General features: G+C 50.4%; 1 protein-coding gene across 14 annotated transcripts in view; it reads right to left on the minus strand.

The window, feature by feature from the left end:
- The window catches only part of EPB41L2 (erythrocyte membrane protein band 4.1 like 2), a 231,221-nt gene extending 228,981 nt beyond the window's left edge, over positions 1-2,240 (minus strand). For 13 of the 14 annotated variants that reach the window (XM_006259769.4, XM_014611039.3, XM_014611040.3 and 10 more), the window contains exon 1: positions 2,160-2,234. The gene's annotated coding sequence lies outside the window, so the exon portion shown is untranslated. Of the gene's footprint in view, positions 1-2,159 lie in introns of all 14 variants that reach the window. The other variant, XM_019479507.2, reaches the window with a different exon arrangement.
- Positions 2,241-11,794: the final 9,554 nt, after the last annotated feature.

Raw genomic sequence — 11,794 nt, forward strand, 5'->3', positions numbered from 1 at the left:
ACAGCCATGGCCATACCATCAGGGGTCATTTACAGAATGAAAAATAGGATCTACATAGTGGGGTGCACGTTTCCAATGCTCTCCAGGCAAAGAAGATTGCTCCATTAGCTAACGAAGTACCTGTAGCTGGCTCGCTGAAGAAACAATTTTACCTTCTGCATTGCTAGTTCTCCATTGCTGTAGTTTTTTTTAAGCGTAACAGTGCTACAGTCTGTGTGGATAGGATGGTAGCTACACACTACACTAACTCAGATATTAAGTGTATCCAGAGAATACAATTATTAGAAGTTGAACTCAACCCTCTCCTCTAATGAGAAGAGCCTTGACCTATGCTGCTTTTGGTGACCATTACTTTAGCATGTAGCAGTAAGTTTGTGATGCATCATCCCCACCAATCTTTTAATTTTAGAAGTTTGTCTTTAAAGAAGATAATCGTCAACAACATATTAGAGCAGGAAGAAAAAGCCATCCTATACGTCAGTCCAGGTTTCCCAAAGGTAGTTATCTGTAGTCACCTTTAAGTATCACCTAACTACATGCAAGATGCGCACTGCTATTGACATCAGAGCACACACCAACTGCTGAAACTTCCTTAGCCTAACGAAGGGTTTTTGAACCCGAAAGCTTGCTTAATAACTATTCTCCAACTATTTGGGTTGGTCTAATAAAAGAGATCAAATTCACCCAAGGAACCTTGTCTGCCATTGACATCAACAGACATTCAATTCAGTGGGAGCTTCACCTATGAATCAACTGTAAACTCAGACCCATAGTTAAATTATTGGTACTACAGTATTTATGATTATGACTGATGAGCTAAAAGCAATGGATGAGCTTAAGCATTTCCATTACTTTGGGGCAAGGTTGCTAAACCTCTGCCCCATGAAGCCATGCAATCTGGCCCACAGAGGTCCCCAAGGGTCCAAAAATCTGGGGCAGGGAAACAGTGGCAGCAATGACCTGATGCCAAATTTCCAGACCTGTGGAGAGCCCCATGGGCCAGACAGTGCAACAGATCAGCATGTGGAGGCACTCTGGGTCCAATCCGGCAGCACTGGGCTGAATGGAGGCAGCGTGGGACCCCACAGGCTAATCCTGGCACACAGATCAATCCCGTGCCACTCATCCTGCTTTAGGGCAAGGGTGCTCAACCTCCAGCCTGCAGGCCAGAGGTGGCCTGTGGAGACATGGTATCCGGCCCACAGGATTCCTCCCAGGTTGGGAAATTTGGCAGCAGGAGAGGAGTGGCTAGTAAGACAGCCACCCCCCCACTGCCAAATTCCCAAACCTCACGCAGTGGGGTGCAGCCAGGTCACACCCCCTTCCCCCCCCAGCCAGATAGGGCCAAGCTACACCCCATCTCTGCCTGCAGGGCTGGGGCTGCCCCCACCTGCGAGGCCAGAGGGTTTAGTGCCGCCACGCCTAAACTGGGACCATAAACCAGATCCGACTCTGACAGGCCAGGCACTGCGCATCTGGCCAGCCCGCCAAGGTTGAGCACCACTGTTTGAGGGCCAAGGGAAGAGGCACTCACCAAACCCACAGGAGCCAGCTAAGCCCAAGACAGTCACAAACAAACAAATGTTCCCGTGCCCGGTGCACAGATGAGGCACAAACCTGCACCCAAGTCTGACCCGCGGCACCGGATTGTGCCTGGGGGAAGGGGGGAAGACCCCCCCATCCAAGAGGGGAAGGAGAAGACACGGAGACAGTCAGGCACGCAACCGTGGAAAACGAGGGTGGGAAGGGACCTCAGGAGGACATCTAGTCCCACCCGCTGCTCAGAGCAGGACCATCCCCAACAACATCACCGCAGCCAAGGCTTTGCCCACCCGGGGCTTAATTAAACACCTCCAAGGATGGTGCTCCCCGCGCTCGCTCCTGGGCAGTAACTTTTCCCTCCTCTCCCCACTCAACTCCCCTGGGAAGTCCCTGCAGCTGGCGCACAACAAGGAGCCCAGCCCGGCCTCTGCCGCTGCCAGTGAGGCGGAGGAAGAGGGAAGCCGCTGGGGCACCAAGCGGCACCAAGAGGGACTGTGCGTGCGGCTGCGTGTAAGAGAGAGAGAGAGAGAGAGAGAGAGAGAGAGAGAGAGAGAGAGAGAGAGAGAGAGAGAGAGAGAGAGAGAGAGAGAGAGAGACCCACTCTGCCCCGCCGGTACCTACGCGCCGCCGCCGACCCGCTCCCTGCCGCCGCCGCCGAAATTGAAGTTCGTCGTCCGGCGCCGCCAGCCAGACCCGCGCCGGCCCCGCCCACCCCAGCCTCCGGCCAATCCGCTGCTGCCGCCCGTCGCCAGGCCACGCCCCCCCTCCTCCACCGGGGCTTCCCTTCAGCCCCTGCCCCCGCCATGTCCTCTGAGCCCCCGCCTAATCCGGCTGCCTGAGTGCCGCCCCCTGCCGGGTTCCTGCAACGCCATTGGTGGGGTCGTGTGTCTGTCGTAAGACAAGGCGGAGCCTGTAGCTCCTGCCCCTAAAAGCGGGGCACCCGCCAGTCACTTTGCAAGTGGGTTGGGAGCAAGTGGTGTAGGTGTGTGTACAGCTGTGCCTCCTGGGGTTAGGCCTGGCTGGAGGTAGGGCCTTGTCTAGGCAGTGGTGGGAGCCACGTGGCAGCAGACCAGCTGGGGAAAGCAGGCCATCTCCCTGGGCAAATAAGAGGCAGCCTTCTCCACTCCCTGAAAATAAACCTTCACCTGCCCGAGCACAGCTTGTTCTGGGAGCAGTACTTCAGCCTTGCCCTCCCCATAGAGCCTGCCCTGCCTAATGGCCACCATGCAAAGCAGCAGCCCTGCCTGTTGAGGGCTTGCTTTCTTAACAGATAATAGAGATGAAAGCGGGTAAATGAGCAATGAGGTGGTCAGGTATCCAGGTTGTAGCCATATTGCTGTACAGCAGGGGTGGCCAGCCTGCAGGTCTGGAGCCACGTGTGGCTCTTCAGGAGTTAATAAGCATCTCCTTGAATCTTTGCACAAGCACCAGTTTCCAAATGGGCGACCAGCTTCCAGCGGGCAGTCATATGGAAGCTGGTCACAGTCATATGGAAGCTGGTCACGGTGTGCTCGTGCAGATTCAAGGAGACGCTTATTAACTTCTGAAGAGCCGCATACAACTTCAGAGCCACAGGTTGGCTGCTTCTGGTGTAGAGGCAAAAGGAATCAAAACTTAAGGACTCGTGGCAGAGGTGATACCTTTTATTAGACCAACTAGATATTTGTAAAATATATGTACATATATTAGTTATTTGCAAACTTTTGGGCACCCTTTGTCAGGCATAGGAGACAGAAAAGATTGGAAAAGTTCTCCTACGTAGAAATGAAAACCTAGGAGAACTTTTGCAAAGTTAATGCTTGAAAATGCACGGGAGAACTTTTACAATCTTTGCAATCTCCTGTGTCTGATCAAGAGTGCCTGTGCCTGAAAGCTTGCCAATAAAGATTTTTTTTTACAAACATCCAGTTGGTCTAATAAAAGAGATCACCTCTGCCATGAGTTTTGATTCCATGATGTTTTAAAGAATTCATTTGGTTCTTGTCCCTGACTTGTCAGTGCTACTGAGTCGAAGCCATCCCTTTATACTCCTCACAAAACAGACTGCTTCAGGAAGAACTAGAAAGAGAAAACAAAAAGGCAAAAAAGCATGATGCACCAGTGAAGCCAGAGGTTCAAGGCATGTGGATGGATGAATATGGAGCAAAGTGTCCCTTCCAATGTAAAAATAAATCTAATTTCCACACGCATAACACTTCACGCCAGGCCACCCTTAGCTGGCTAAGATGCAACCAGGGTGACAGCTCTGTGGTGTGCTCCTTGGGAGGTGAAACGATGACAATCATTTGCAACCTGTTGGACCGGGAAGAGAAAATGGAGAATATGTTCAGACAGGCGTATCGGGATGCGTGTGAGAGGGCTGCAAAGCTCTTGGAAAGAAAATATATGAGTAGGTGTTAAAAAAAAAAAAAGTATTTGGGAGCAGTTAAGGAAGCTGGGGCTTTTATATCACTACTCTTTCCTGTATCTGAGCAGGGAAACAAAACCTGGTTATACACACAGTCTCATTAAAAGAACATTAAGGTTACAAAGTCAAGCACTCCACTTAGGAAGTGCCAAGGTTGCCAGGATTACTCAATTTCATCACCCTGGGGCACGTGCATTGTGATAGTCTTTAATTACATGAGCGCTGAGTGAGGCAAGGATCATCTGGGGAAATGGAATAGAATGCCAGGGCGTCTATGCACGTGCTCCAGGGTGGAGGGGGGCACACTTTAATTAGAGCAGCTCTGAGAGCCACTCTAATTAAAGCACCCGCAGCATCATATGTATTCAGTGTCCCACGATTCAAAATGGTGGCAGGGGCACTTTAAGTAAAGCTTGAACGACAAGCTTTAGTTAAAGCACCCTCACTACTGTTTTGAAATGCAGGGGTGCTGAATACATGTGACATGGAAGCTGCTGGATCACACTAATTACCATGCTCCAGCAACTCGATTAATTAGTTGGATCTGAGCTGTCATGTGTATAAGTGCCCCTGTTTCCCCAGAGGATCCCTGCCTCACCCAGCAATCAGGGAGTCTCTGGTACAGAGCTGTGTAGTGAAGGGAGCTGTTTCTTATAGGACCCCTGATGCATTGATGGCAGAAGTTGTGAGGAAGCCTGGAATTGGAAGAGAAGGGTTAGCTTCATAGTTAAGGCAGGTGAGCATGGTCCTGGAAGACTGGATCCTAATCTGTCTATGGGTCCTGCTACATGTTTAAATTAAAGCTGGCTAGAAACCAGCTGTAGAGCTGTTACACATTTTCAAGCACTAACTTTATAGCTGGTTGGCTCTTGCTACAGATGGATAGTCATTTTTATCCTGTGATCACTACATTTCAGGTGTGGCCACTCTAAATTTATTGCGTTATTGGCCAGTGAATGAATATATGTAAACATGTAGCAGGTGCCTGTCACAGTTCTTTTGCAGTCCTCAAATCACTCACACCAGAACATTTCACAAGTGCTCCCTAGCTGTATGCTCCTCCTTTTCTTGCTGCCTGACCCATTTATAGTTCAGCCCACAGATGCAGCTGAAGTCAGTAGGAGGTGTGCAACAAACATATAGATCAAAGGAAGGTAGTGCTGGAAGGGGCCTCACAAGGTCATTTAGTCCAGGCCCCTGCCCGAGGTAGGATTATCCCCAACTAAGCCATCCCAGCTAAGTGTCTACCCAACCTGCTTTTGAAATTTTCCAGGGATATTCTATAATTTCTCTAGGTAGCCTGTTCCAGTGCTTGACCAACTCATAGTCAGAAAGTTCTTCTTGATCTCTAACCTAAATTTCCTCTGCTGCAGATTGAGGTCATTGCTCCTACTCCTGTCCCATACAGCCACGGAGAAAAGCCCATCTCCATCCTCTCTGTAATTACCCTTCAGATATTCAAATACTATTATCAAGCAAAACACTGGCTTGCATCCACAGATGCTTCTCAAGCAAATCCCAGGACGTCATTCTCCTATTGTACTCAGCCTTGGTAAGGTCGCAGCTGGAGTACTGCATCCAGTTTTGGACTCGCGAATTCAAAAAGGATGTGGAGAAGCTTGAGAGGTTGCAGAGGAGAGCCATGTGCATGATCAGAGGTCAGGAAAATACACCTTATGATGAGAGACTGAGAGCCATGGGACTCTTCAGCTTGGAAAAGCGCAGGCTCAGGGGCGATCTGGTGGCCACCTATTGGTTCATCAGGGGTGTTCACCAGGATCTGGGGGAACGTCTATTCACCAGAGCGCCCCAAGGGATGACAAGGTCAAACGGTCACAAACTCCTCCACTGTTTCAGGCTGGACATAAGGAAGAACTTCTTTACTGTCCAAGCCCCCAAGGTTTGGAATAGACTGCTGCTAGAGGTGGTTCAAGCACCTACTTTGAATGCCTTCAAGAGACATCTGGATGTTTATCTTGCTGGGATCCTATGATCCCTGCTGACTTCCTGCCCCTGGGGCAGGGGGCTAGACTCGATGATCTTCTGAGGTCCCTTCCAGCCCTAATGTCTATGAAATCTATGAAATCAAATATTCCCTCCCCACCCCCAGCCAGTATTCTCTTCTCTAAACTAAGTAACACTAGTTCTTTCAGCCTTCCCTCATATATCTTGCTTCCCCCAATCCCTTTGTCACCGTCCACTCCCAGTTGCTTTCAGGCTCAGCCTTTAGCCAGGGGGCAGCTGCACTTAGCTGGGAGGCTGCAAACTGCATCCAGAACTGCAAATAGCTGTATCAAAGCTGGGCTGGGTAGAGAGCTGCATCTCCTGGCCTGCACAACTGCTGCTTCTCCCCACTTCCCCCTCTTCCTGGTTGCAGTTAGGACACAACTTCCAGCCCCTGGGGAGCTGTGCAGGGGCCGGGCAGCTTCCAGCTGTGCCATGGTGCAGCTGGGAGGCAGACCCGGTGGTAAAGGGTAGGGGGAAGGAGGGTGGAGAGAAACAACAGCAGTGAAGATGCAGTTTGCAGCTCAGTGCTGGTGCAGTCCACCACTAGCTGAAAACTGAGCGGCCATGCCAAGAAGCAGCAGCCTGCACTGCAGGCTCAGTCAAAGCCCTCCAGCTCTGTGGGTTGGATTCAGTGGCTACATGGACCGGATCCAACCCACAGACTATTTGTTGCCAACCCCTTCCCTAAAATGTGTCCCATCTGGCCTTGCAATCTGAAAGCATCTAGCATCTCTAAATAATCTCTAACTTGTTCTACCATTACTAGCTTGTTTGTCTCCTTCCCCATTTTAGCTACTAACCGCACTCGTCATCTGATAGGTGCCCCTATTTGTGAAGACAGAAGTAAAAAAAAAAAGGTATGAAATACTCAGACTTCACTGCATCATCTGTAACTAGATTGCCTTCCACATTTCATAAGGGACCCATGGTTTCTCTGGCCTTCCTCTTACTCTTGACATACTTACAGAATCCTTTTTTAATCACCTTTTATGTCCCTTGCCAGTTGCATCTCAAATTGTTTCTTGGTCTTCCTAATTTTCTCCCTGCATACCCAAGCAATACTCTTATACTCTTCCCTAGTACTATGACCAAGTTTCCACTTCTTGTATGATTTCTTATGTGTTTCAACTCATTGAAGAGATTGCTGTCTAGCCAGGCTGGCCTCATGCTTCCATTGCAACAGGTTAGCTTGCTTCTGTTCTTTTAAAAGGGCCTTAAAGTACAGCCAGCTCTCCTGGACTCCATTTCCCCTTAGACTTGCCTCCCTGGGAGTCAGCCCAGCAGTTCCCTGACTTTACTGAAGTTTGTTTTTATGAAGCCCAGTGTCCTTATTTTACTATTCTCCTTCTTTCCTTCTTCCCCTTAGGGTTTTGAATTATCATTGTGTAGTCACTGTCACCCATGTTACCTTCCACCTTCACATGCTCAAATAATTCCTCCCTGTTTATCAGCAACAAGTTGAGAAGACCTTCCCTTCTAGGGCTAAGTACAGACGTTCAAAAAGCCCAAGTCTGAATTGATTCAATCTTTGCAGGTTAGTCTAACCTGTTTAGATTGAAGTAAGAAGCAAGTGAAGACATTCACTTTTGATTCCAGAAACGCAACCACATGCCTGCAGTGGCTCAGGCCAGAAGCCGGGGAGTGCTAGAGCAAGCCCTCCCTTCCTTTCCTCAGTGGCCAAAGGAAGCTGAGCTGAGGGAGGAGGCATGGCCAGACCCCGACAGCCTGACTATGCTTGGGGAGGGGTTTAAACCCCCACCCTGGCCTGCCTGGACCCTATCCAGGGAGTGCCTGGAGGGGGAGGGAGGAAGCAGTTCTTGCCGAGCTTTTCAGAGGGGAGGGAGGGAGCGAGGCCAAACCCTGGCCCCTGGCTGGCACTAAAGGGTCAAGCAGCAAACACAGGGGCATGGCCAGACCTCCCCCAACCCCATGGCAGGGGAGAAGGAGAAGTGGGGGAAGAGCCCTGGCTGCCACAGCAGCTCCCTAACAGTCTGGTCTGGCCTGGGCACAGGGAGCCAAGAGAACAGAGTTTTTCACCCCCTGCCCCACAGCAGCCAGTTTTCCCCCCTCTTCCCCAAAGCGGGACCCAGCACTGTGCCCTGTAGCCCTGAGCTCCAAGACAGCACAGCACAGGGCTCCCCACTAGAGCCCTCCATGACAACCCAGCCCAGGCTGGGCATGGGGAGCTGGGAACAATCCGGGCACACAGCTCCCATGGCCCCAACCCGAGCCCCACCTCTGGCTGGGAAGGGCCCTGCCCTTGTGTCCCAAGCTGTCTCAGCCCTACCATGTGCCCGCCTCGCCCGGGGCTGGGGCTGGGGCTAAGCTGATGAAGGTGGGTGTGGAGGCTGGGCCATGGGGGCAGGGCCCTTCCCAGATGGCTGCATCTCAGGCTGGGGCTGCAGTAGCTGTGCTCCCCAGTTGCTCCCCATGCCCAGGCCAGGCCAGGCCAGGCGCAGATGTCACAGAGCCCCTGGGGCAGCGCCACACAAAGCTCCCCTCCTCTCCCCACCCCACGGCAGGGGAGGAGGAGGAGGGAGAGAGCCCTGGCCTCCACAGTCACTCACTCACAGCCCAGCCCAGCCTGGCCATGGGGAGCTTGGAGCAATCCAGGCACACAGCTCCCATGGCCTTACCCTGACCCACAGCTGGCTGGGAAGGGCCTGGCCCCTCCACACCCACCCTCAGTAGCTAATCTGGCTCAGCCCCACAGCCCCAGGCAAGACAGGTGGATGGTGGGGCCAGGCCAGGCCACAGGGGCAGAGCCTTTCCCTCCTGAGCCTGGCCTGGGCGCAAGGAGATGGGAGAAAACTGGGTGCACAGCTCCCACAGCCCCAGCCTGAGCCACAGCCAGCTGGGAAGGGCCCTGCCCTGTGGCTTGGCCCAGCCCTACCATCTGCCTTCCTCACCTGGAAGAAGTGGCAGCCAGGGCTGGCAGACACTGGCTTCAATCCCCACAGTGGGAGAGGGGAGGGAGGGGGGAATTAGCCCCCTTCCTGCTGCCTTTGCCTTGGGGGAGCCATGCCGGCCGGCATCTGGCTACACCCTCTGCCCTTGTTCCAGCTAGGGAGCAGAGGGGAAGGGCCAGCCCTGGTCTCTGGAGCAGAGAACGCAGCTCAGCCCAGGGCTGCAGGGGATGTTCGTGGACTCAACTAAAACCAGGAAGGGGTCTGCGACAGAAGCTCCATAAGCCGGTTTGAGTTCAATCAGCTAAGTCTGATAAGTTCAGCCAGGTTTATCTTAAACTGGTTTTGGCCATTTTGAAACTGGTTTATGTGCACTGAACTTCTGTTCTGTTACAGATTTAAACCAGTTTCTGATCGCTTAAACCAGTTTATGTGCAACTTCTGTCCCTAGTCTAGTTGCCCTGTCAACCATCTGTATCAAAAAAGTTATCCCCAACACACTCCAAGAACTTGATGGACTGCTTATGCATTCCTGTGGCAAGGGGACAGGGAGGGGGGAGATTCCCCCTCTGCCTCCGGCATCTGGTGGAGGGTGCAGGAAAGGGAATTATTCTGCCACTTGCCCCGTGCAGGCAGTGATCGGCAGTGTCAGCAGTGACCGGGGCTGGCAGATCGCAGCTGCAGTCGCCCAAGGGGTGAGGGGGGGAATAAACCCCCCTCCCTACCCCCTCTGCCTCAGGAAAGAACAAAAGAAAGAAAGAAGAGCCATAGCTGTGGTAATCTTGCCTACAATAAGGCTCCCACTACTACCTGGTGGGATGGATTTAAATAAAAATTTTCTGAATTAAACGAGTCCAAACAGTGTGTAAAAGCGGGTGAGAGCTCCAGACTATGGACCAGCTTTCCCAATTGCTACCAAACTGAGGGCTCTAATGTTCCATCTGGCCGTAGAGAGATTTATTTACTCCTGAAATATCTTCTCATGTTGGCTTAAGCTATTTGTCTACAGAAAGAACTTTCCCCCATGAGTCATTTACAAACCGAAAAGAGAATGATGGCAGAAAAGAAAATAATCTAGCCATCAGTTTTGTTTGGTTTAAACAGCAATGCCGCTTGCCTTGCTGTTCCCTCGTCTCTTTCTTTATGAATCAAGTAACCTATAAACTTCAGTTTTTGATGTGCATGTTTTCCTTTAGGTTTCTCTCTCTTATATAAAGAATATATTTGTTCTGAGGAATGCCAGGATATAGAGGAGGGTCTCCTGCACAGAAATAGAAAGTACTGAAACATTCAGCTCGTCACAATGCAGACCACAGAATTCTGCTGAGAGAGTGTCCCGGAGCTCTTCGGCTGGCAGTTTCCAAGAAGCCTCCCACTATAGCATCAGCATCAGCACAGCTCCACCAGCCTAGTAGTCAGCATTTTTCCATCATGTGATTTAAGCCTCATTTAAGTGCCAGAGTGGTAAAAACAATTGCAGTTAATCTGTGTTGTTGCTACCACTAATAGGAAATGTCCTGTAACCTGCCAACATAGTCAAGGAACCATTCAACACAGAGATGTAGCTCACTGACAGTAGAAATCTCAGAATCCATTTCTCTATCTTGAGCTTCACAATGGGATGTGAAGTCTATACAAACTGAATCTCTGATCCAGAAGAGGCTGGCTGGCTGCTATCCACTATTTTATCCCATCTAGCTGTAGGCCTTGAGTTCCTGGTAAGGTGTCAGGATAGCCCTGGAGATAAAATCTCCCATCCCAATCATAACATTTATCCTGCAAGGACATTTGAGTTACCATGATAGCCCAGACATACAACATTTTTCTTGAGAAATATCAATAAGAAAGGTATACATGCTTTCAATTATAAAACTGCATGATAGTTAAAGAAATCAAGAAAAATAAGAAAAAGAATGTTGCAACCATCCTAAAGAGTTAAGATCTTAGACTTTTACTATAAAGAGGAACAGATGCACCAAACAATCCTGGAAAAAATATCAAATAATCCACTGTTGATAGGCTAACTGAAGGCAGTTTCTACAGGACAGCCAACATGGCTTCATTGCAGGCAGGTCATGCCTAACTAACTTCATTTCCTTCTATGATCACGTCACTTGCCACCTGGATAAGGGAAATGAGGTTGATGTCATATACTTGGATTTCAAAAAGGCCTTTGACTTAGTCTCCCATGATGTCCTCATGGTAAAATTGGGAGAATGCGGCCTCAACTACTTCACGGTCTGGTGGCTAGGTAACTGGCTTCAAGGTAGGACCCAGAGAGTATTAATAGATGAAACTGAGTCAACATGGCAGAAGGTGACCAGCGTGACCCTCGGGGTTCAGTACTCAGACCAGTGCTTTTCAACATGTTCATCACTGATTTGGATTTGGGTGTTAAAAGCATACAGGCAAAGTTCGTGGATGACACCAAATTATGGGGGAGTGCAGTCACACTTGAGCACGGGCTGGGGATACAGGTGGACCTGGACATGTTTGCAAGGTAGGCAGATCAAAACCTAATGATATTTAAACACAGAGAAATGTAAAGTGCTCCATCTGGGGAGAAATAATCTACAACACACTTACAGGCTTGGCAGTGCTACACTTGCCAGCACCACAATTGAAGGAGACCTGGGGGTCATGATAGACCACAGAATGAACATGAGCCACCAATGCGATGCCATAGCTGGCAAAGCAAATCAAACAGTGGCACACATCTACTGAGCATCTCAAGCAAGACTGTGAGACCGCAGCTGGAGTACTGCGTTCGGTTTTAGGTGCCGCACTTCAGGAAAGATGTGGAGAAGCTTGATAGAGTCCAAAGGAGGGCCATGCGTATGATTAGAGGTTTGGAGAGCAGGCCATATGAGGAGAGGCTGAGAGACATGGGACTATTCAGCCTGGAAAAAAGAAGACTTAGAGGGGACTTGGT

The sequence above is a fragment of the Alligator mississippiensis genome, chromosome 1, assembly GCF_030867095.1.
Source record: "Alligator mississippiensis isolate rAllMis1 chromosome 1, rAllMis1, whole genome shotgun sequence".
Classification (NCBI taxonomy): domain Eukaryota; kingdom Metazoa; phylum Chordata; order Crocodylia; family Alligatoridae; genus Alligator; species Alligator mississippiensis.